The sequence below is a fragment of the Phalangium opilio genome, unplaced genomic scaffold (assembly GCF_054372755.1).
Source record: "Phalangium opilio isolate 3A_F unplaced genomic scaffold, DU_Popi_V2 ptg000053l_1, whole genome shotgun sequence".
Lineage (NCBI taxonomy): Eukaryota > Metazoa > Arthropoda > Arachnida > Opiliones > Phalangiidae > Phalangium > Phalangium opilio.
In genome coordinates, this window is record NW_028324172.1 from 1,351,686 (window position 1) to 1,371,416 (window position 19,731).

The following is a 19,731-nucleotide window of genomic DNA, read 5'->3' on the forward strand; positions in this document are numbered from 1 at the left end:
CCTTCCGCGAGTTAGAAGTGACAACCACTGCACCATAGATACTTGGTTATTATCAGTTTTCGAAGAGATCTACCTTATTATTATGTCTAATCACGATGATCAAAACACGTATCTACCACGGCTCGAACCTGGGACCTTCCGCTCTTTAGGCGGACGTGATAACAACTACACCATAGATACGTTGTCACACAGATTTTTCCAAGAGATCCAGCTTATTATTATGTCCAATCACGATGGTCAAAACATGTATCTACCAGGGCTCGATCCTGGGACCTTCCGCGAGTTAGAAGTGACAACCACTGCACCATAGATACTTAGTTATTATCAGTTTTCGAAGAGATCTACCTTATTATTATGTCTAATCACGATGATCAAAACACGTATCTACCACGGCTCGAACCTGGGACCTTCCGCTCGTTAGGCGGACGTGATAACCACTACACCATAGATACGTTGTCACACAGATTTTTCCAAGAGATCCAGCTTATTATTATGTCCAATCACGATGGTCAAAACATGTATCTACTAGGGCTCGATCCTGGGACCTTCCGCCAGTTGGAAGTGACAACCACTGCACCATAGATACTTGGTTATTATCAGTTTTCGAAGAGGTGCCAAAGTTCACTACGGGCAGGAGGCTAGTCAACTAGCACTGCCTATAGCGGTGCTTCTAAGCGAGCGAGAAAATAAAAGAGAGAAATCACCCCAATGGCGGGATCACACCTGTGTTTTAGTTTCTCTGTATGTAATTTCCAAACTCACTTACAAATGTACTGTACACCGATTACACTGAGTGATCGGTCGTTCGGGCGCTAGCGAGTGTCAAGCCATAACCATAACCATTCATGTACATGAATGTTTTATAGTGTTAGGTTAATAAGGTTGGCGGGCAAGTCCGGAGTGTCATGTACCGTTTACTAATGTGAAAAGGTTTCGATCTATATGGTAATATAATATAGTGTGTTGCGACGGCTCAGATGACCCATACACTGGAACCACTGGTGATTATAAAATGCAATATATTGGGAAAATAGAGGAAGGGAGGGGGTGTCGGAGTTAAATGTGAACTTCTTGGCATAACTAGTAATGAATGATGTGGCTAACCATATTATCTCCGCAGGAAATGAATATAACGAGTCATTGGTACTGAGAAGTATTTCTGTTTATGTGATCTTTACCCTTAACCACGCAGGATAAACGACATTCACTGTAAACGACAGTCTTACCAACATCATGGTGAATTCAAACACCATATATGCTGTTTTTTCCAGTGCCAAAAAGACATCATTTAGGTTGTACTTTAGCCCCATTTTTATGATCAATTCACGCCATTTGCTAGTACTATTTGCAAGTATTAAGGAAATATTAGGCATTTATGCACCATTTACAGTGGTTTTTAACATCTTTGTTAGGCAATCTGTTGAACTTCTAATATTACTTAGCTTAATGGTGCTAAAAGTATGGAAAAGGTACGCTACCTCTGTCACATTATTAAACCAAGTGAAGTGAAATAGTTGTTAAATTTTTATTTTTTCCATATTTAGCACCACGTTTATGGTGTAAAACAAACCGGTCAATACACCATTTCAAGTCCCTGTTTACCCATTTAAAGACCCTATTTCCCCCGTTTTAAGGCCCTATTGACCCATTTTAAGATAATTGTACTATGGTAATTTACAGCTTGCCTGCCTTACGACCGAATTCCAGTTCGGCTGAAAACTACCGCAATTTGGCGGTTTTGGATTTGGTCTAATGGGACAAACATCTTGGCTTAATTTATAATTCTTTCTACGCCCATTAACATCTGATTAACTTGAGTGGTTATATAAAATGAGCAATAAGTTTAGTTCAAAGGTTTATCTCGATTAAGTTTAGTTCAAAGGTTTATCTCGATTAAGTTTAGTTCAAAGGTTTATCTCGATTAAGTTAAGTTCAAAGGTTTATCTCGATTAAGTTTAGTTCAAAGGTTTATCTCGGTTAAGTTTAGATCAAAGGTTTATCCGGATTAAGTTTAATACTTTAATTAAAGGTTTATCCAGATTAAGTTTAATTAAATGTTTATCCAGATTAAGTTTAATTAAATGTTTATCCGGATTAAGTTTAATTAAATGTTTATCCGGATTAAGTTTTATTAAAGGTTTATCCTAATTAAGTATAATTTAAAGGTTTATCCTGATTAAGTTTAATTTAAAGGTTTATCTTGATTAAGTGTGAAATAGAAATACGAGGCTTTATCAACAGCTATACAGTTTAAATATTAAGTAGTCCATTTAAAATTTATTCGAGTTTTTATCCAAAATATGTATATTTTATGTTTAAATTCACCCTAATTATACTTAATTATGTTGAAATTTATGAAGGATTGTGGTTTGGCAGTATTGATTTAGCTTATAAATTGAGCTTCAAAAAATTATTAACCTTAATTTTAATGTTTAGATGAGTTTTTGATTAGTTCCAACACATTGCGTTCAATTTTTATCATGCCCCGTGCTAAATTTGCGGTAACGTGAAGATTAACAATTAAATATGTTGTACCGGGGAGCCCGTTACAACGGATCACTACAAAGGTTACAATGTTAATGAATGATGTGATTCCATAGTTTCGCTTAAATACCAGTAATTAAATCAAATACCTAAACAATTCATAGCAATTCTGACATATAAACAAACGGCAATGAGGACTGTGGAAATAGCGAATGTAACCCTCTGTTTCCCACGTGGTTACATTGAAAAAATCTGCATATGGAATTTATTTGACTAATTACGTAAAGACAATTTTCTCCTGGATTAACCAGCACCACTGTTACTTACATTTCTAAATTAAACAATCCACTCTTGGTAACAAATAATTTATAAAATGAAATATCATATACGGACTGTTGCAACAGGAAAAATTGTTTTAACGAATGATGTTGTCCTCTACATTGGTTGAGTCTCAGGAATTATACCACTTACCTTCACAATTAGTAGCATTGTAGTGAGATTAACAAATAATAAAACCCTGTATACCTCAAAGGAATGTTGAATTAACTGCAATAGAAACAGTTATTGTAACGGTTGCGGAGCTTCTGAAATTTTAAAAATACTTCTAAAATAAAATAAAGATAAGTCCTTCAAGCAGCAGCTCTTTTTATACAACATACTGTTACTATCCTAAAGAGTGAAGATCAAGAAGCATCACTATAATTAAAATCTTAGGATCTTTTATGCGTCATAAAAATGCATAAATACAATGTTTGGAAAAGTTTTTATATTAGAGAGCAAGGGCTTGTAGCGTAATGTATAACGCGTCTACCTTTGAAGCAGAAGATTCCAGGGTCGAGTAATGGCAAGTTAAGAAATGCATAAATACAATGTTTGGAAAAGTTGTTTATAATACGGAGCAAGAGCTTGTAGCGTAATGGATAAAGCGTCTGGCTTCGAAGCAGAGGGTTCCAGGTTCGAGTGTTGGCAATCTCGGAATAAACATTTAAAGATGATTATTAGAGTACAACGTAGGAGAAATTTATAATATTGCAATGCCTCAATAGCATTTTGATTGACCTCTAACGGGCTTGTCGCGCAATGGATTACGCGTCTGCAACGGAGCAGAAGATTCCAGGTTCGAGTCCTGGCGAGCTCGGTATTAACATTTAAAGATGATAATTAGAGTATAACGGAAGGGAAATTTATAATATTGCAATGCTTCAATAGCATCTAGATAAACAGCTAACGGGCTTGTGGCGCAATGGATAACGCGTCTGCCTACGGAGCAGAAGATTCCAGGTTCGAATCCTGGCAAGCTCGGTGTTTGTTTTAGTAAAAGATCTTTAATGCGTCATTTAAAATGCATAAATACAATGTTTGGAAAAGTTTTTATATTAGAGAGCACGGGCTTGAAGCGTAATGGATAACGCGTCTGCCTTCAAAGCAGAAGATTCCAGGTTCGAGTCCTGGCAAGCTCGTTGTTTGTTTTAGTGAAAGGTCTTTTATGCGTCATAAAAAATGCATAAATACAATGCTTGGAAAAGTTTTTTATAGTAGAAAGCAAGAGCTTGTAGCGTAATGGATAACGCGTCTGCCTACTGAGCAGAAGATTCCAGGTTCGAGTCCTGGCGAGCTCGGTATTAACATTTAAAAATGATAATTAGAGTATAACGGAAGGGAAATTTATAATATTGCAATGCTTCAATAGCATCTAGATAAACAGCTAACGGGCTTGTGGCGCAATGGATAACGCGTCTGCCTTCGAAGCAGAAGATTCCAGGTTCGAGTCCTGGCAAGCTCGGTGTTTGTTTTAGTAAAAGATCTTTTATGCGTCAATAAAAATGCATAAATACAATGTTTGGAAAAGTTTTTTATATTAGAGAGCAAGAGCTTGTAGCGTAATGGATAACGCGTCTGCCTTAGAAGCAGAAGATTCCAGGTTCGAGTCCTGGCAAGCTCGGTGTTTGTTTTAGTAAAAGATCTTTATGCGTCATAAAAAATGCATAAATACAATGTTTGGAAAAGTTGTTTATATTACGGAGCAAGAGCTTGTAGCGTAATTGATAAAGCGTCTTGCTTCGAAGCAGAGGGTTCCAGGTTCGAGTCTTGGCAATATCGGAATAAACATTTAAAGATGATCATTAGAGTACAACGTAGGAGAAATTTATAATATTGCAATCCCTCAATAGCATTTTGATCGACCTCTAACGGGCTTGTCGCGCAATGGATAACGCGTCTGCCTACGGAGCAGAAGATTCCAGGTTCGTGTCCTGGCGAGCTCGGTATTAACATTTAAAGATGATAATTAGAGAATAACGGAAGGGAAATTTATAATATTGCAATGCTTCAATAGCATCTAGATAAACAGCTAACGGGCTTGTGGCGCAATGGATAACGCGTCTGCCTTCGAAGCAGAAGATTCCAGGTTCGAGTCCTGGCAAGCTCGTTGTTTGTTTTAGTGAAAGGTCTTTTATGCGTCATAAAAAATGCATAAATACAATGCTTGGAAAAGTTTTTTATAGTAGAAAGCAAGAGCTTGTAGCGTAATGGATAACGCGTCTGCCTACTGAGCAGAAGATTCCAGGTTCGTGTCCTGGCGAGCTCGGTATTAACATTTAAAGATGATAATTAGAGTATAACGGAAGGGAAATTTATAATATTGCAATGCTTCAATAGCATCTAGATAAACAGCTAACGGGCTTGTGGCGCAATGGATAACGCGTCTGCCTACGGAGCAGAAGATTCCAGGTTCGAGTCCTGGCAAGCTCTGTGTTTGTTTTAGTAAAAGATCTTTTATGCGTCATTAAAAATGCATAAATACAATGTTTGGAAAAGTTTTTTATAGTAGAAAGCAAGGGCTTGAAGCGTAATGGATAACGCGTCTGCCTTCGAAGCAGAAGATTCCAGGTTCGAGTCCTGGCGAGCTCGGTATTAACATTTAAAGATGATAATTAGAGTATAACGGAAGGGAAATTTATAATATTGCAATGCTTCAATAGCATCTCGATAAACAGCTAACGGGCTTGTGGCGCAATGGATAACGCGTCTGCCTACGGAGCAGAAGATTCCAGGTTCGAGTCCTGGCAAGCTCTGTGTTTGTTTTAGTAAAAGATCTTTTATGCGTCATTAAAAATGCATAAATACAATGTTTGGAAAAGTTTTTTATATTAGAGAGCAAGGGCTTGTAGCGTAATGGATAACGCGTCTGCCTTTGAAGCAGAAGATTCCAGGTTCGAGTCCTGGCATGCTCGTTGATTGTTTTAGTGAAAGGTCTTTTATGCGTCATAAAAAATGCATAAATACAATGTTTGGAAAAGTTTTTTATAGTAGAAAGCAAGGGCTTGTAGTTTAATGGATAACGCGTCTGCCTTCGAAGCAGAAGATTCCAGGTTCGAGTCCTGGCGAGCTCGGTATTAACATTTAAAGATGATAATTAGAGTATAACGGAAGGGAAATTTATAATATTGCAATGCTTCAATAGCATCTAGATAAACAGCTAACGGGCTTGTGGCGCAATGTATAACGCGTCTGCCTACAGAGCAGAAGATTCCAGGTTCGAGTTTTGGCAAGCTCGGTGTTTGTTTTAGTAAAAGATCTTTATGCGTCATAAAAAATGCATAAATGCAATGTTTGGAAAAGTTGTTTATAGTACGGAGCAAGAGCTTGTGGCGCAATGGATAAAGCGTCTTGCTTCGAATCAGGGGGTTCCAGGTTCGAGTCTTGGCAATCTCGGAATAAACATTTAAAGATGATTATTAGAGTACAACGTAGGAGAAATTTATAATATTGCAATCCCTCAATAGCATTTTGATCGACCTCTAACGGGCTTGTCGCGCAATGGATAACGCGTCTGCCTACGGAGCAGAAGATTCCAGGTTCGTGTCCTGGCGAGCTCGGTATTAACATTTAAAGATGATAATTAGAGTATAACGGAAGGGAAACTTATAATATTGCAATGCTTCAATAGCATCTAGATAAACAGCTAACGGGCTTGTGGCGCAATGGATAACGCGTCTGCCTTCGAAGCAGAAGATTCCAGGTTTGATTCTTGGCGAGCTCGGTTTATGTTTTAGTGAAAGATCTTTTATGCGTCATAAAAAATGCATAAATACAATGTTTGGAAAAGTTTTTTATAGTAGAAAGCAAGGGCTTGTAGCGTAATAGATAACGCGACTGCAACGGAGCAGAAGATTCCAGGTTCGAGTCCTGGCGAGCTCGGTATCAACATTTAAAGATGATAGTTAGAGTATAACGGAAGGGAAATTGATAATATTGCAATGCTTCAATAGCATCTAGATAAACAGCTAACGGGCTTGTGGCGCAATGGATAACGCGTCTGCCTACTGAGCAGAAGATTCCAGGTTCGAGTCCTGGCGAGCTCGGTATTAACATTTAAAAATGATAATTAGAGTATAACGGAAGGGAAATTTATAATATTGCAATGCTTCAATAGCATCTAGATAAACAGCTAACGGGCTTGTGGCGCAATGGATAACGCGTCTGCCTTCGAAGCAGAAGATTCCAGGTTCGAGTCCTGGCAAGCTCGGTGTTTGTTTTAGTAAAAGATCTTTTATGCGTCATTAAAAATGCATAAATACAATGTTTGGAAAAGTTTTTTATGTTAGAGAGCAAGGGCTTGTAGCGTAATGGATAACGCGTCTGCCTTCGAAGCAGAAGATTCCAGGTTCGAGTCCTGGCAAGCTCGGTGTTTGTTTTAGTGAAAGATCTTTTATGCGTCATAAAAAATGCATAAATACAATGTTTGGAAAAGTTGTTTATAATACGGAGCAAGAGCTTGTAGCGTAATGGATAAAGCGTCTGCCTTCGAAGCAGAAGGTTCCAGGTTCGAGTCTTGGCAATCTCAGAATAAACATTTAAAGATGATTATTAGAGTACAACGTAGGAGAAATTTATAATATTGCAATGCCTCAATAGCATTTTGATCGACCTCTAACGGGCTTGTCGCGCAATGGATTACGCGTCTGCAACGGAGCAGAAGATTCCAGGTTCGAGTCCTGGCGAGCTCGGTATTAACATTTAAAGATGATAATTAGAGAATAACGGAAGGGAAATTTATAATATTGCAATGCTTCAATAGCATCTAGATAAACAGCTAACGGGCTTGTAGCGTAATGGATAACGCGTCTGCCTTCGAAGCAGAAGATTCCAGGTTCGAGTCCTGGCAAGTTCGGTGTTTGTTTTAGTAAAAGATCTTTAATGCGTCATTTAAAATGCATAAATACAATGTTTGGAAAAGTTTTTTATATTAGAGAGCACGGGCTTGTAGCGTAATGGATAACGCGTCTGCCTTAAAAGCAAAAGATTCCAGGTTCGAGTCCTGGCAAGCTTGTTGTTTGTTTTAGTGAAAGGTCTTTTATGCGTCATAAAAAATGCATAAATACAATGCTTGGAAAAGTTTTTTATAGTAGAGAGCAAGGGCTTGTAGCGTAATGGATAACGCGTCTGCCTTCGAAGCAGAAGATTCCAGGTTCGAGTCCTGGCGAGCTCGGTATTAACATTTAAAGATGATAATTAGAGTATAACGGAAGGGAAATTTATAATATTGCAATGCTTCAATAGCATCTAGATAAACAGCTAACGGGCTTGTGGCGCAATGGATAACGCGTCTGCCTTCGAAGCAGAAGATTCCAGGTTCGAGTCCTGGCAAGCTCGTTGTTTGTTTTAGTGAAAGGTCTTTTATGCGTCATAAAAAATGCATAAATACAATGCTTGGAAAAGTTTTTTATAGTAGAAAGCAAGAGCTTGTAGCGTAATGGATAACGCGTCTGCCTACTGAGCAGAAGATTCCAGGTTCGTGTCCTGGCGAGCTCGGTATTAACATTTAAAGATGATAATTAGAGAATAACGGAAGGGAAATTTATAATATTGCAATGCTTCAATAGCATCTAGATAAACAGCTAACGGGCTTGTGGCGCAATGGATAACGCGTCTGCCTTCGAAGCAGAAGATTCCAGGTTCGAGTCCTGGCAAGCTCGTTGTTTGTTTTAGTGAAAGGTCTTTTATGCGTCATAAAAAATGCATAAATACAATGCTTGGAAAAGTTTTTTATAGTAGAAAGCAAGAGCTTGTAGCGTAATGGATAACGCGTCTGCCTACTGAGCAGAAGATTCCAGGTTCGTGTCCTGGCGAGCTCGGTATTAACATTTAAAGATGATAATTAGAGTATAACGGAAGGGAAATTTATAATATTGCAATGCTTCAATAGCATCTAGATAAACAGCTAACGGGCTTGTGGCGCAATGGATAACGCGTCTGCCTACGGAGCAGAAGATTCCAGGTTCGAGTCCTGGCAAGCTCTGTGTTTGTTTTAGTAAAAGATCTTTTATGCGTCATTAAAAATGCATAAATACAATGTTTGGAAAAGTTTTTTATAGTAGAAAGCAAGGGCTTGAAGCGTAATGGATAACGCGTCTGCCTTCGAAGCAGAAGATTCCAGGTTCGAGTCCTGGCGAGCTCGGTATTAACATTTAAAGATGATAATTAGAGTATAACGGAAGGGAAATTTATAATATTGCAATGCTTCAATAGCATCTCGATAAACAGCTAACGGGCTTGTGGCGCAATGGATAACGCGTCTGCCTACGGAGCAGAAGATTCCAGGTTCGAGTCCTGGCAAGCTCTGTGTTTGTTTTAGTAAAAGATCTTTTATGCGTCATTAAAAATGCATAAATACAATGTTTGGAAAAGTTTTTTATATTAGAGAGCAAGGGCTTGTAGCGTAATGGATAACGCGTCTGCCTTTGAAGCAGAAGATTCCAGGTTCGAGTCCTGGCAAGCTCGTTGATTGTTTTAGTGAAAGGTCTTTTATGCGTCATAAAAAATGCATAAATACAATGTTTGGAAAAGTTTTTTATAGTAGAAAGCAAGGGCTTGTAGTTTAATGGATAACGCGTCTGCCTTCGAAGCAGAAGATTCCAGGTTCGAGTCCTGGCGAGCTCGGTATTAACATTTAAAGATGATAATTAGAGTATAACGGAAGGGAAATTTATAATATTGCAATGCTTCAATAGCATCTAGATAAACAGCTAACGGGCTTGTGGCGCAATGTATAACGCGTCTGCCTACAGAGCAGAAGATTCCAGGTTCGAGTTTTGGCAAGCTCGGTGTTTGTTTTAGTAAAAGATCTTTATGCGTCATAAAAAATGCATAAATGCAATGTTTGGAAAAGTTGTTTATAGTACGGAGCAAGAGCTTGTGGCGCAATGGATAAAGCGTCTTGCTTCGAATCAGGGGGTTCCAGGTTCGAGTCTTGGCAATCTCGGAATAAACATTTAAAGATGATTATTAGAGTACAACGTAGGAGAAATTTATAATATTGCAATCCCTCAATAGCATTTTGATCGACCTCTAACGGGCTTGTCGCGCAATGGATAACGCGTCTGCCTACGGAGCAGAAGATTCCAGGTTCGTGTCCTGGCGAGCTCGGTATTAACATTTAAAGATGATAATTAGAGTATAACGGAAGGGAAACTTATAATATTGCAATGCTTCAATAGCATCTAGATAAACAGCTAACGGGCTTGTGGCGCAATGGATAACGCGTCTGCCTTCGAAGCAGAAGATTCCAGGTTTGAGTCTTGGCGAGCTCGGTTTATGTTTTAGTGAAAGATCTTTTATGCGTCATAAAAAATGCATAAATACAATGTTTGGAAAAGTTTTTTATAGTAGAAAGCAAGGGCTTGTAGCGTAATAGATAACGCGACTGCAACGGAGCAGAAGATTCCAGGTTCGAGTCCTGGCGAGCTCGGTATCAACATTTAAAGATGATAGTTAGAGTATAACGGAAGGGAAATTGATAATATTGCAATGCTTCAATAGCATCTAGATAAACAGCTAACGGGCTTGTGGCGCAATGGATAACGCGTCTGCCTACTGAGCAGAAGATTCCAGGTTCGAGTCCTGGCGAGCTCGGTATTAACATTTAAAAATGATAATTAGAGTATAACGGAAGGGAAATTTATAATATTGCAATGCTTCAATAGCATCTAGATAAACAGCTAACGGGCTTGTGGCGCAATGGATAACGCGTCTGCCTTCGAAGCAGAAGATTCCAGGTTCGAGTCCTGGCAAGCTCGGTGTTTGTTTTAGTAAAAGATCTTTTATGCGTCATTAAAAATGCATAAATACAATGTTTGGAAAAGTTTTTTATGTTAGAGAGCAAGGGCTTGTAGCGTAATGGATAACGCGTCTGCCTTCGAAGCAGAAGATTCCAGGTTCGAGTCCTGGCAAGCTCGGTGTTTGTTTTAGTGAAAGATCTTTTATGCGTCATAAAAAATGCATAAATACAATGTTTGGAAAAGTTGTTTATAATACGGAGCAAGAGCTTGTAGCGTAATGGATAAAGCGTCTGCCTTCGAAGCAGAAGGTTCCAGGTTCGAGTCTTGGCAATCTCAGAATAAACATTTAAAGATGATTATTAGAGTACAACGTAGGAGAAATTTATAATATTGCAATGCCTCAATAGCATTTTGATCGACCTCTAACGGGCTTGTCGCGCAATGGATTACGCGTCTGCAACGGAGCAGAAGATTCCAGGTTCGAGTCCTGGCGAGCTCGGTATTAACATTTAAAGATGATAATTAGAGAATAACGGAAGGGAAATTTATAATATTGCAATGCTTCAATAGCATCTAGATAAACAGCTAACGGGCTTGTAGCGTAATGGATAACGCGTCTGCCTTCGAAGCAGAAGATTCCAGGTTCGAGTCCTGGCAAGTTCGGTGTTTGTTTTAGTAAAAGATCTTTAATGCGTCATTTAAAATGCATAAATACAATGTTTGGAAAAGTTTTTTATATTAGAGAGCACGGGCTTGTAGCGTAATGGATAACGCGTCTGCCTTAAAAGCAAAAGATTCCAGGTTCGAGTCCTGGCAAGCTTGTTGTTTGTTTTAGTGAAAGGTCTTTTATGCGTCATAAAAAATGCATAAATACAATGCTTGGAAAAGTTTTTTATAGTAGAAAGCAAGGGCTTGTAGCGTAATGGATAACGCGTCTGCCTTCGAAGCAGAAGATTCCAGGTTCGAGTCCTGGCGAGCTCGGTATTAACATTTAAAGATGATAATTAGAGTATAACGGAAGGGAAATTTATAATATTGCAATGCTTCAATAGCATCTAGATAAACAGCTAACGGGCTTGTGGCGCAATGGATAACGCGTCTGCCTACGGAGCAGAAGATTCCAGGTTCGAGTCCTGGCAAGCTCGGTGTTTGTTTTAGTAAAAGATCTTTATGCGTCATAAAAAATGCATAAATACAATGTTTGGAAAAGTTGTTTATAATACGGAGCAAGAGCTTGTAGCGTAATTGATAAAGCGTCTTGCTTCGAAGCAGAGGGTTCCAGGTTCGAGTCTTGGCAATATCGGAATAAACATTTAAAGATGATTATTAGAGTACAACGTAGGAGAAATTTATAATATTGCAATCCCTCAATAGCATTTTGATCGACCTCTAACGGGCTTGTCGCGCAATGGATTACGCGTCTGCCTACGGAGCAGAAGATTCCAGGTTCGTGTCCTGGCGAGCTCGGTATTAACATTTAAAGATGATAATTAGAGTATAACTGAAGGGAAATTTATAATATTGCAATGCTTCAATAGCATCTAGATAAACAGCTAACGGGCTTGTGGCGCAATGGATAACGCGTCTGCCTTCGAAGCAGAACATTTAAAGATGATTATTAGAGTACAACGTAGGAGAAATTTATAATATTGCAATCCCTCAATAGCATTTTGATCGACCTCTAACGGGCTTGTCGCGCAATGGATAACGCGTCTGCCTACGGAGCAGAAGATTCCAGGTTCGTGTCCTGGCGAGCTCGGTATTAACATTTAAAGATGATAATTAGAGTATAACGGAAGGGAAACTTATAATATTGCAATGCTTCAATAGCATCTAGATAAACAGCTAACGGGCTTGTGGCGCAATGGATAACGCGTCTGCCTTCGAAGCAGAAGATTCCAGGTTTGAGTCTTGGCGAGCTCGGTTTTTGTTTTAGTGAAAGATCTTTTATGCGTCATAAAAAATGCATAAATACAATGTTTGGAAAAGTTTTTTATAGTAGAAAGCAAGGGCTTGTAGCGTAATAGATAACGCGACTGCAACGGAGCAGAAGATTCCAGGTTCGAGTCCTGGCGAGCTCGGTATCAACATTTAAAGATGATAGTTAGAGTATAACGGAAGGGAAATTGATAATATTGCAATGCTTCAATAGCATCTAGATAAACAGCTAACGGGCTTGTGGCGCAATGGATAACGCGTCTGCCTACTGAGCAGAAGATTCCAGGTTCGAGTCCTGGCGAGCTCGGTATTAACATTTAAAAATGATAATTAGAGTATAACGGAAGGGAAATTTATAATATTGCAATGCTTCAATAGCATCTAGATAAACAGCTAACGGGCTTGTGGCGGAATGGATAACGCGTCTGCCTTCGAAGCAGAAGATTCCAGGTTCGAGTCCTGGCAAGCTCGGTGTTTGTTTTAGTAAAAGATCTTTTATGCGTCATTAAAAATGCATAAATACAATGTTTGGAAAAGTTTTTTATGTTAGAGAGCAAGGGCTTGTAGCGTAATGGATAACGCGTCTGCCTTCGAAGCAGAAGATTCCAGGTTCGAGTCCTGGCAAGCTCGGTGTTTGTTTTAGTGAAAGATCTTTTATGCGTCATAAAAAATGCATAAATACAATGTTTGGAAAAGTTGTTTATAATACGGAGCAAGAGCTTGTAGCGTAATGAATAAAGCGTCTGCCTTCGAAGCAGAAGGTTCCAGGTTCGAGTCTTGGCAATATCGGAATAAACATTTAAAGATGATTATTAGAGTACAACGTAGGAGAAATTTATAATATTGCAATCCCTCAATAGCATTTTGATCGACCTCTAACGGGCTTGTCGCGCAATGGATTACGCGTCTGCCTACGGAGCAGAAGATTCCAGGTTCGTGTCCTGGCGAGCTCGGTATTAACATTTAAAGATGATAATTAGAGTATAACTGAAGGGAAATTTATAATATTGCAATGCTTCAATAGCATCTAGATAAACAGCTAACGGGCTTGTGGCGCAATGGATAACGCGTCTGCCTTCGAAGCAGAACATTTAAAGATGATTATTAGAGTACAACGTAGGAGAAATTTATAATATTGCAATCCCTCAATAGCATTTTGATCGACCTCTAACGGGCTTGTCGCGCAATGGATAACGCGTCTGCCTACGGAGCAGAAGATTCCAGGTTCGTGTCCTGGCGAGCTCGGTATTAACATTTAAAGATGATAATTAGAGTATAACGGAAGGGAAACTTATAATATTGCAATGCTTCAATAGCATCTAGATAAACAGCTAACGGGCTTGTGGCGCAATGGATAACGCGTCTGCCTTCGAAGCAGAAGATTCCAGGTTTGAGTCTTGGCGAGCTCGGTTTTTGTTTTAGTGAAAGATCTTTTATGCGTCATAAAAAATGCATAAATACAATGTTTGGAAAAGTTTTTTATAGTAGAAAGCAAGGGCTTGTAGCGTAATAGATAACGCGACTGCAACGGAGCAGAAGATTCCAGGTTCGAGTCCTGGCGAGCTCGGTATCAACATTTAAAGATGATAGTTAGAGTATAACGGAAGGGAAATTGATAATATTGCAATGCTTCAATAGCATCTAGATAAACAGCTAACGGGCTTGTGGCGCAATGGATAACGCGTCTGCCTACTGAGCAGAAGATTCCAGGTTCGAGTCCTGGCGAGCTCGGTATTAACATTTAAAAATGATAATTAGAGTATAACGGAAGGGAAATTTATAATATTGCAATGCTTCAATAGCATCTAGATAAACAGCTAACGGGCTTGTGGCGCAATGGATAACGCGTCTGCCTTCGAAGCAGAAGATTCCAGGTTCGAGTCCTGGCAAGCTCGGTGTTTGTTTTAGTAAAAGATCTTTTATGCGTCATTAAAAATGCATAAATACAATGTTTGGAAAAGTTTTTTATGTTAGAGAGCAAGGGCTTGTAGCGTAATGGATAACGCGTCTGCCTTCGAAGCAGAAGATTCCAGGTTCGAGTCCTGGCAAGCTCGGTGTTTGTTTTAGTGAAAGATCTTTTATGCGTCATAAAAAATGCATAAATACAATGTTTGGAAAAGTTGTTTATAATACGGAGCAAGAGCTTGTAGCGTAATGAATAAAGCGTCTGCCTTCGAAGCAGAAGGTTCCAGGTTCGAGTCTTGGCAATCTCAGAATAAACATTTAAAGATGATTATTAGAGTACAACGTAGGAGAAATTTATAATATTGCAATGCCTCAATAGCATTTTGATCGACCTCTAACGGGCTTGTCGCGCAATGGATTACGCGTCTGCAACGGAGCAGAAGATTCCAGGTTCGAGTCCTGGCGAGCTCGGTATTAACATTTAAAGATGATAATTAGAGAATAACGGAAGGGAAATTTATAATATTGCAATGCTTCAATAGCATCTAGATAAACAGCTAACGGGCTTGTAGCGTAATGGATAACGCGTCTGCCTTCGAAGCAGAAGATTCCAGGTTCGAGTCCTGGCAAGTTCGGTGTTTGTTTTAGTAAAAGATCTTTAATGCGTCATTTAAAATGCATAAATACAATGTTTGGAAAAGTTTTTTATATTAGAGAGCACGGGCTTGTAGCGTAATGGATAACGCGTCTGCCTTAAAAGCAAAAGATTCCAGGTTCGAGTCCTGTCAAGCTTGTTGTTTGTTTTAGTGAAAGGTCTTTTATGCGTCATAAAAAATGCATAAATACAATGCTTGGAAAAGTTTTTTATAGTAGAAAGCAAGGGCTTGTAGCGTAATGGATAACGCGTCTGCCTTCGAAGCAGAAGATTCCAGGTTCGAGTCCTGGCGAGCTCGGTATTAACATTTAAAGATGATAATTAGAGTATAACGGAAGGGAAATTTATAATATTGCAATGCTTCAATAGCATCTAGATAAACAGCTAACGGGCTTGTGGCGCAATGGATAACGCGTCTGCCTACGGAGCAGAAGATTCCAGGTTCGAGTCCTGGCAAGCTCGGTGTTTGTTTTAGTAAAAGATCTTTATGCGTCATAAAAAATGCATAAATACAATGTTTGGAAAAGTTGTTTATAATACGGAGCAAGAGCTTGTAGCGTAATTGATAAAGCGTCTTGCTTCGAAGCAGAGGGTTCCAGGTTCGAGTCTTGGCAATATCGGAATAAACATTTAAAGATGATTATTAGAGTACAACGTAGGAGAAATTTATAATATTGCAATCCCTCAATAGCATTTTGATCGACCTCTAACGGGCTTGTCGCGCAATGGATTACGCGTCTGCCTACGGAGCAGAAGATTCCAGGTTCGTGTCCTGGCGAGCTCGGTATTAACATTTAAAGATGATAATTAGAGTATAACTGAAGGGAAATTTATAATATTGCAATGCTTCAATAGCATCTAGATAAACAGCTAACGGGCTTGTGGCGCAATGGATAACGCGTCTGCCTTCGAAGCAGAAGATTCCAGGTTCGAGTCCTGGCAAGCTCGGTGTTTGTTTTAGTAAAAGATCTTTTATGCGTCAATAAAAATGCATAAATACAATGTTTGGAAAAGTTTTTTATATTAGAGAGCAAGAGCTTGTAGCGTAATGGATAACGCGTCTGCCTTAGAAGCAGAAGATTCCAGGTTCGAGTCCTGGCAAGCTCGGTGTTTGTTTTAGTGAAAGATCTTTTATGCGTCATAAAAAATGCATAAATACAATGTTTGGAAAAGTTGTTTATAATACGGAGCAAGAGCTTGTAGCGTAATGGATAAAGCGTCTGCCTTCGAAGCAGAAGGTTCCAGGTTCGAGTCTTGGCAATCTCGGAATAAACATTTAAAGATGATTATTAGAGTACAACGTAGGAGAAATTTATAATATTGCAATGCCTCAATAGCATTTTGATCGACCTCTAACGGGCTTGTCGCGCAATGGATTACGCGTCTGCAACGGAGCAGAAGATTCCAGGTTCGAGTCCTGGCGAGCTCGGTATTAACATTTAAAGATGATAATTAGAGAATAACGGAAGGGAAATTTATAATATTGCAATGCTTCAATAGCATCTAGATAAACAGCTAACGGGCTTGTGGCGCAATGGATAACGCGTCTGCCTACGGAGCAGAAGATTTTAGGTTCGAGTCCTGGCAAGCTCTGTGTTTGTTTTAGTAAAAGATCTTTTATGCGTCATTAAAAATGCATAAATACAATGTTTGGAAAAGTTTTTTATAGTAGAAAGCAAGGGCTTGTAGCGTAATGGATAACGCGTCTGCCTTCGAAGCAGAAGATTCCAGGTTCGAGTCCTGGCAAGTTCGGTGTTTGTTTTAGTAAAAGATCTTTAATGCGTCATTTAAAATGCATAAATACAATGTTTGGAAAAGTTTTTTATATTAGAGAGCACGGGCTTGTAGCGTAATGGATAACGCGTCTGCCTTCAAAGCAAAAGATTCCAGGTTCGAGTCCTGGCAAGCTCGTTGTTTGTTTTAGTGAAAGGTCTTTTATGCGTCATAAAAAATGCATAAATACAATGCTTGGAAAAGTTTTTTATAGTAGAAAGCAAGAGCTTGTAGCGTAATGGATAACGCGTCTGCCTACTGAGCAGAAGATTCCAGGTTCGAGTCCTGGCGAGCTCGGTATTAACATTTAAAAATGATAATTAGAGTATAACGGAAGGGAAATTTATAATATTGCAATGCTTCAATAGCATCTAGATAAACAGCTAACGGGCTTGTGGCGCAATGGATAACGCGTCTGCCTTCGAAGCAGAAGATTCCAGGTTCGAGTCCTGGCAAGCTCGGTGTTTGTTTTAGTAAAAGATCTTTTATGCGTCAATAAAAATGCATAAATACAATGTTTGGAAAAGTTTTTTATATTAGAGAGCAAGAGCTTGTAGCGTAATGGATAACGCGTCTGCCTTAGAAGCAGAAGATTCCAGGTTCGAGTCCTGGCAAGCTCGGTGTTTGTTTTAGTAAAAGATCTTTATGCGTCATAAAAAATGCATAAATACAATGTTTGGAAAAGTTGTTTATATTACGGAGCAAGAGCTTGTAGCGTAATTGATAAAGCGTCTTGCTTCGAAGCAGAGGGTTCCAGGTTCGAGTCTTGGCAATATCGGAATAAACATTTAAAGATGATTATTAGAGTACAACGTAGGAGAAATTTATAATATTGCAATCCCTCAATAGCATTTTGATCGACCTCTAACGGGCTTGTCGCGCAATGGATAACGCGTCTGCCTACGGAGCAGAAGATTCCAGGTTCGTGTCCTGGCGAGCTCGGTATTAACATTTAAAGATGATAATTAGAGTATAACGGAAGGGAAATTTATAATATTGCAATGCTTCAATAGCATCTAGATAAACAGCTAACGGGCTTGTGGCGCAATGGATAACGCGTCTGCCTACGGAGCAGAAGATTCCAGGTTCGAGTCCTGGCAAGCTCTGTGTTTGTTTTAGTAAAAGATCTTTTATGCGTCATTAAAAATGCATAAATACAATGTTTGGAAAAGTTTTTTATATTAGAGAGCAAGGGCTTGTAGCGTAATGGATAACGCGTCTGCCTTTAAAGCAGAAGATTCCAGGTTCGAGTCCTGGCAAGCTCGTTGTTTGTTTTAGTGAAAGGTCTTTTATGCGTCATAAAAAATGCATAAATACAATGTTTGGAAAAGTTTTTATAGTAGACAGCAAGGGCTTGTAGCGTAATGGATAACGCGTCTGCCTTCGAAGCAGAAGATTCCAGGTTCGAGTCCTGGCGAGCTCGGTATTAACATTTAAAGATGATAATTAGAGTATAACGGAAGGGAAATTTATAATATTGCAATGCTTCAATAGCATCTAGATAAACAGCTAACGGGCTTGTGGCGCAATGGATAACGCGTCTGCCTACGGAGCAGAAGATTCCAGGTTCGAGTCCTGGCAAGCTCGGTGTTTGTTTTAGTAAACGATCTTTTATGCGTCATTAAAAATGCATAAATACAATGTTTGGAAAGGTTTTTAATATTAGAGAGCAAGGGCTTGTAGCGCAATGGATAACGCGTCTGCCTTCGAAGCAGAAGATTCCAGGTTTGAGTCTTGGCGAGCTCGGTTTTTGTTTTAGTGAAAGATCTTTTATGCGTCATAAAAAATGCATAAATACAATGTTTGGAAAAGTTTTGTATAGTAGAAAGCAAGGGCTTGTAGCGTAATGGATAACGCGACTGCAACGGAGCAGAAGATTCCAGGTTCGAGTTCTGGCGAGCTCGGTATCAACATTTAAAGATGATAATTAGAGTATAACGGAAGGGAAATTGATAATATTGCAATGCTTCAATAGCATCTAGATAAACAGCTACCGGGCTTGTGGCGCAATGGATAACGCGTCTGCCTACTGAGCAGAAGATTCCAGGTTCGAGTCCTGGCGAGCTCGGTATTAACATTTAACAAGTCGGGAAAACCAAAATATTACCTCTCCGTGTCGAGAAGATTATATAAACTTAAGTATCCAATGAAAACGTCGACCTTTTTGCCCTCATCCTTTCCCGCGCTTTGCGCTTCCGCATTTCATCCTTACTCTCAACATTATCTTCCTCCATTTTACATACAAAAATCGAATACTCACAAAAAGGAGCGGCAAAAACCTGCTGGCTCTTTACAACCACTTAATTTGACTTAACATTCAACTTCCAAACACAAATATTTACTGGTAGATAAATTGACAACCTACAAGCAAAGAAAAATTCTCAAGAATGGCTCCCGCAAATTTAAATGGTCTATTTTCAACTAGGTTTTTTTGAAATTTTTGGTCTAACTGTTATCTACACCTAGATGGTTTTCAGAGAAGGGTCAGTCCACGTGAAATCACCAAACGATGTCACCATGGGTAAACCGATTTTTTTCAAAGTTTACATACACTTTAAGCAAGCCTTAAAACTAATGATGGCGAGTTTTTAGGACTAAATACTGAAAAGTTTTTGAGATACGACAGTTTTAGTATAACCCTTGTTTTTTGCAGTGCACATTTAACAAATTCGGGTCTCTTCACATAAAGTGGAATAACTTTTCTTCTATTCCATCTATTTAAATGAAAATTGAGTTTCTTATGCATCTTTTCACGAGAAATGGACTAGTCTTGTTGAAATATTTCTAAAAATTCGGGTTTCGGCGTTATTAACACGCCAACCGAAAAAAACATTTTTTCGGGGGGTCCCATTCGGAGGGGAAAATGGCGATGTCAGAATATAGCATTCCCAATTATATGAGCTATTTTCAAGGCCC

The 19,731-nt window shown here is 39.0% G+C and overlaps 51 non-coding genes across 51 annotated transcripts; 50 read left to right on the top strand and 1 right to left on the bottom strand.

Moving 5' to 3' along the window:
• Positions 1 to 107: 107 nt before the first annotated feature.
• Positions 108 to 180, bottom strand: TRNAF-AAA (transfer RNA phenylalanine (anticodon AAA)). The gene has a single exon. It is a non-coding gene; the product is annotated as a tRNA-Phe (tRNA).
• Positions 181 to 3,713: 3,533 nt separating this feature from the next.
• Positions 3,714 to 3,786, top strand: TRNAR-ACG (transfer RNA arginine (anticodon ACG)). The gene has a single exon. It is a non-coding gene; the product is annotated as a tRNA-Arg (tRNA).
• Positions 3,787 to 4,030: 244 nt separating this feature from the next.
• Positions 4,031 to 4,103, top strand: TRNAS-ACU (transfer RNA serine (anticodon ACU)). Its single transcript has one exon. It is a non-coding gene; the product is annotated as a tRNA-Ser (tRNA).
• A 91-nt stretch (positions 4,104 to 4,194) lies between these two features.
• TRNAR-UCG (transfer RNA arginine (anticodon UCG)) lies at positions 4,195 to 4,267 on the top strand. Its single transcript has one exon. It is a non-coding gene; the product is annotated as a tRNA-Arg (tRNA).
• An 86-nt stretch (positions 4,268 to 4,353) lies between these two features.
• On the top strand, positions 4,354 to 4,426 carry TRNAL-UAG (transfer RNA leucine (anticodon UAG)). The gene has a single exon. It is a non-coding gene; the product is annotated as a tRNA-Leu (tRNA).
• Positions 4,427 to 4,839: 413 nt separating this feature from the next.
• Positions 4,840 to 4,912, top strand: TRNAR-UCG (transfer RNA arginine (anticodon UCG)). The gene has a single exon. It is a non-coding gene; the product is annotated as a tRNA-Arg (tRNA).
• An 86-nt stretch (positions 4,913 to 4,998) lies between these two features.
• On the top strand, positions 4,999 to 5,071 carry TRNAS-ACU (transfer RNA serine (anticodon ACU)). The gene has a single exon. It is a non-coding gene; the product is annotated as a tRNA-Ser (tRNA).
• Positions 5,072 to 5,162: 91 nt separating this feature from the next.
• TRNAR-ACG (transfer RNA arginine (anticodon ACG)) lies at positions 5,163 to 5,235 on the top strand. Its single transcript has one exon. It is a non-coding gene; the product is annotated as a tRNA-Arg (tRNA).
• An 86-nt stretch (positions 5,236 to 5,321) lies between these two features.
• Positions 5,322 to 5,394, top strand: TRNAR-UCG (transfer RNA arginine (anticodon UCG)). The gene has a single exon. It is a non-coding gene; the product is annotated as a tRNA-Arg (tRNA).
• A 91-nt stretch (positions 5,395 to 5,485) lies between these two features.
• Positions 5,486 to 5,558, top strand: TRNAR-ACG (transfer RNA arginine (anticodon ACG)). The gene has a single exon. It is a non-coding gene; the product is annotated as a tRNA-Arg (tRNA).
• An 86-nt stretch (positions 5,559 to 5,644) lies between these two features.
• TRNAQ-UUG (transfer RNA glutamine (anticodon UUG)) lies at positions 5,645 to 5,717 on the top strand. The gene has a single exon. It is a non-coding gene; the product is annotated as a tRNA-Gln (tRNA).
• A 736-nt stretch (positions 5,718 to 6,453) lies between these two features.
• TRNAR-UCG (transfer RNA arginine (anticodon UCG)) lies at positions 6,454 to 6,526 on the top strand. Its single transcript has one exon. It is a non-coding gene; the product is annotated as a tRNA-Arg (tRNA).
• A 249-nt stretch (positions 6,527 to 6,775) lies between these two features.
• On the top strand, positions 6,776 to 6,848 carry TRNAS-ACU (transfer RNA serine (anticodon ACU)). Its single transcript has one exon. It is a non-coding gene; the product is annotated as a tRNA-Ser (tRNA).
• Positions 6,849 to 6,939: 91 nt separating this feature from the next.
• Positions 6,940 to 7,012, top strand: TRNAR-UCG (transfer RNA arginine (anticodon UCG)). Its single transcript has one exon. It is a non-coding gene; the product is annotated as a tRNA-Arg (tRNA).
• Positions 7,013 to 7,098: 86 nt separating this feature from the next.
• Positions 7,099 to 7,171, top strand: TRNAR-UCG (transfer RNA arginine (anticodon UCG)). Its single transcript has one exon. It is a non-coding gene; the product is annotated as a tRNA-Arg (tRNA).
• A 413-nt stretch (positions 7,172 to 7,584) lies between these two features.
• Positions 7,585 to 7,657, top strand: TRNAR-UCG (transfer RNA arginine (anticodon UCG)). The gene has a single exon. It is a non-coding gene; the product is annotated as a tRNA-Arg (tRNA).
• Positions 7,658 to 7,902: 245 nt separating this feature from the next.
• TRNAR-UCG (transfer RNA arginine (anticodon UCG)) lies at positions 7,903 to 7,975 on the top strand. The gene has a single exon. It is a non-coding gene; the product is annotated as a tRNA-Arg (tRNA).
• Positions 7,976 to 8,066: 91 nt separating this feature from the next.
• TRNAR-UCG (transfer RNA arginine (anticodon UCG)) lies at positions 8,067 to 8,139 on the top strand. Its single transcript has one exon. It is a non-coding gene; the product is annotated as a tRNA-Arg (tRNA).
• Positions 8,140 to 8,225: 86 nt separating this feature from the next.
• On the top strand, positions 8,226 to 8,298 carry TRNAS-ACU (transfer RNA serine (anticodon ACU)). The gene has a single exon. It is a non-coding gene; the product is annotated as a tRNA-Ser (tRNA).
• Positions 8,299 to 8,389: 91 nt separating this feature from the next.
• On the top strand, positions 8,390 to 8,462 carry TRNAR-UCG (transfer RNA arginine (anticodon UCG)). The gene has a single exon. It is a non-coding gene; the product is annotated as a tRNA-Arg (tRNA).
• An 86-nt stretch (positions 8,463 to 8,548) lies between these two features.
• TRNAS-ACU (transfer RNA serine (anticodon ACU)) lies at positions 8,549 to 8,621 on the top strand. Its single transcript has one exon. It is a non-coding gene; the product is annotated as a tRNA-Ser (tRNA).
• Positions 8,622 to 8,712: 91 nt separating this feature from the next.
• Positions 8,713 to 8,785, top strand: TRNAR-ACG (transfer RNA arginine (anticodon ACG)). Its single transcript has one exon. It is a non-coding gene; the product is annotated as a tRNA-Arg (tRNA).
• An 86-nt stretch (positions 8,786 to 8,871) lies between these two features.
• On the top strand, positions 8,872 to 8,944 carry TRNAR-UCG (transfer RNA arginine (anticodon UCG)). The gene has a single exon. It is a non-coding gene; the product is annotated as a tRNA-Arg (tRNA).
• Positions 8,945 to 9,035: 91 nt separating this feature from the next.
• TRNAR-ACG (transfer RNA arginine (anticodon ACG)) lies at positions 9,036 to 9,108 on the top strand. The gene has a single exon. It is a non-coding gene; the product is annotated as a tRNA-Arg (tRNA).
• An 86-nt stretch (positions 9,109 to 9,194) lies between these two features.
• Positions 9,195 to 9,267, top strand: TRNAQ-UUG (transfer RNA glutamine (anticodon UUG)). The gene has a single exon. It is a non-coding gene; the product is annotated as a tRNA-Gln (tRNA).
• A 1,058-nt stretch (positions 9,268 to 10,325) lies between these two features.
• On the top strand, positions 10,326 to 10,398 carry TRNAS-ACU (transfer RNA serine (anticodon ACU)). The gene has a single exon. It is a non-coding gene; the product is annotated as a tRNA-Ser (tRNA).
• A 91-nt stretch (positions 10,399 to 10,489) lies between these two features.
• On the top strand, positions 10,490 to 10,562 carry TRNAR-UCG (transfer RNA arginine (anticodon UCG)). Its single transcript has one exon. It is a non-coding gene; the product is annotated as a tRNA-Arg (tRNA).
• Positions 10,563 to 10,648: 86 nt separating this feature from the next.
• On the top strand, positions 10,649 to 10,721 carry TRNAR-UCG (transfer RNA arginine (anticodon UCG)). Its single transcript has one exon. It is a non-coding gene; the product is annotated as a tRNA-Arg (tRNA).
• Positions 10,722 to 11,134: 413 nt separating this feature from the next.
• TRNAR-UCG (transfer RNA arginine (anticodon UCG)) lies at positions 11,135 to 11,207 on the top strand. Its single transcript has one exon. It is a non-coding gene; the product is annotated as a tRNA-Arg (tRNA).
• A 245-nt stretch (positions 11,208 to 11,452) lies between these two features.
• TRNAR-UCG (transfer RNA arginine (anticodon UCG)) lies at positions 11,453 to 11,525 on the top strand. The gene has a single exon. It is a non-coding gene; the product is annotated as a tRNA-Arg (tRNA).
• Positions 11,526 to 11,616: 91 nt separating this feature from the next.
• On the top strand, positions 11,617 to 11,689 carry TRNAR-ACG (transfer RNA arginine (anticodon ACG)). The gene has a single exon. It is a non-coding gene; the product is annotated as a tRNA-Arg (tRNA).
• Positions 11,690 to 12,716: 1,027 nt separating this feature from the next.
• TRNAS-ACU (transfer RNA serine (anticodon ACU)) lies at positions 12,717 to 12,789 on the top strand. Its single transcript has one exon. It is a non-coding gene; the product is annotated as a tRNA-Ser (tRNA).
• A 91-nt stretch (positions 12,790 to 12,880) lies between these two features.
• Positions 12,881 to 12,953, top strand: TRNAR-UCG (transfer RNA arginine (anticodon UCG)). The gene has a single exon. It is a non-coding gene; the product is annotated as a tRNA-Arg (tRNA).
• An 86-nt stretch (positions 12,954 to 13,039) lies between these two features.
• On the top strand, positions 13,040 to 13,112 carry TRNAR-UCG (transfer RNA arginine (anticodon UCG)). The gene has a single exon. It is a non-coding gene; the product is annotated as a tRNA-Arg (tRNA).
• A 1,028-nt stretch (positions 13,113 to 14,140) lies between these two features.
• On the top strand, positions 14,141 to 14,213 carry TRNAS-ACU (transfer RNA serine (anticodon ACU)). The gene has a single exon. It is a non-coding gene; the product is annotated as a tRNA-Ser (tRNA).
• Positions 14,214 to 14,304: 91 nt separating this feature from the next.
• TRNAR-UCG (transfer RNA arginine (anticodon UCG)) lies at positions 14,305 to 14,377 on the top strand. Its single transcript has one exon. It is a non-coding gene; the product is annotated as a tRNA-Arg (tRNA).
• An 86-nt stretch (positions 14,378 to 14,463) lies between these two features.
• Positions 14,464 to 14,536, top strand: TRNAR-UCG (transfer RNA arginine (anticodon UCG)). Its single transcript has one exon. It is a non-coding gene; the product is annotated as a tRNA-Arg (tRNA).
• Positions 14,537 to 14,949: 413 nt separating this feature from the next.
• On the top strand, positions 14,950 to 15,022 carry TRNAR-UCG (transfer RNA arginine (anticodon UCG)). Its single transcript has one exon. It is a non-coding gene; the product is annotated as a tRNA-Arg (tRNA).
• A 245-nt stretch (positions 15,023 to 15,267) lies between these two features.
• Positions 15,268 to 15,340, top strand: TRNAR-UCG (transfer RNA arginine (anticodon UCG)). The gene has a single exon. It is a non-coding gene; the product is annotated as a tRNA-Arg (tRNA).
• Positions 15,341 to 15,431: 91 nt separating this feature from the next.
• TRNAR-ACG (transfer RNA arginine (anticodon ACG)) lies at positions 15,432 to 15,504 on the top strand. Its single transcript has one exon. It is a non-coding gene; the product is annotated as a tRNA-Arg (tRNA).
• Positions 15,505 to 15,917: 413 nt separating this feature from the next.
• On the top strand, positions 15,918 to 15,990 carry TRNAR-UCG (transfer RNA arginine (anticodon UCG)). Its single transcript has one exon. It is a non-coding gene; the product is annotated as a tRNA-Arg (tRNA).
• Positions 15,991 to 16,076: 86 nt separating this feature from the next.
• Positions 16,077 to 16,149, top strand: TRNAL-UAG (transfer RNA leucine (anticodon UAG)). The gene has a single exon. It is a non-coding gene; the product is annotated as a tRNA-Leu (tRNA).
• A 413-nt stretch (positions 16,150 to 16,562) lies between these two features.
• Positions 16,563 to 16,635, top strand: TRNAR-ACG (transfer RNA arginine (anticodon ACG)). Its single transcript has one exon. It is a non-coding gene; the product is annotated as a tRNA-Arg (tRNA).
• Positions 16,636 to 16,721: 86 nt separating this feature from the next.
• TRNAR-UCG (transfer RNA arginine (anticodon UCG)) lies at positions 16,722 to 16,794 on the top strand. Its single transcript has one exon. It is a non-coding gene; the product is annotated as a tRNA-Arg (tRNA).
• A 245-nt stretch (positions 16,795 to 17,039) lies between these two features.
• Positions 17,040 to 17,112, top strand: TRNAS-ACU (transfer RNA serine (anticodon ACU)). The gene has a single exon. It is a non-coding gene; the product is annotated as a tRNA-Ser (tRNA).
• A 91-nt stretch (positions 17,113 to 17,203) lies between these two features.
• TRNAR-UCG (transfer RNA arginine (anticodon UCG)) lies at positions 17,204 to 17,276 on the top strand. Its single transcript has one exon. It is a non-coding gene; the product is annotated as a tRNA-Arg (tRNA).
• An 86-nt stretch (positions 17,277 to 17,362) lies between these two features.
• Positions 17,363 to 17,435, top strand: TRNAL-UAG (transfer RNA leucine (anticodon UAG)). The gene has a single exon. It is a non-coding gene; the product is annotated as a tRNA-Leu (tRNA).
• Positions 17,436 to 17,848: 413 nt separating this feature from the next.
• TRNAR-ACG (transfer RNA arginine (anticodon ACG)) lies at positions 17,849 to 17,921 on the top strand. Its single transcript has one exon. It is a non-coding gene; the product is annotated as a tRNA-Arg (tRNA).
• A 244-nt stretch (positions 17,922 to 18,165) lies between these two features.
• TRNAR-UCG (transfer RNA arginine (anticodon UCG)) lies at positions 18,166 to 18,238 on the top strand. Its single transcript has one exon. It is a non-coding gene; the product is annotated as a tRNA-Arg (tRNA).
• Positions 18,239 to 18,329: 91 nt separating this feature from the next.
• TRNAR-ACG (transfer RNA arginine (anticodon ACG)) lies at positions 18,330 to 18,402 on the top strand. Its single transcript has one exon. It is a non-coding gene; the product is annotated as a tRNA-Arg (tRNA).
• A 408-nt stretch (positions 18,403 to 18,810) lies between these two features.
• TRNAS-ACU (transfer RNA serine (anticodon ACU)) lies at positions 18,811 to 18,883 on the top strand. Its single transcript has one exon. It is a non-coding gene; the product is annotated as a tRNA-Ser (tRNA).
• Positions 18,884 to 19,731: the final 848 nt, after the last annotated feature.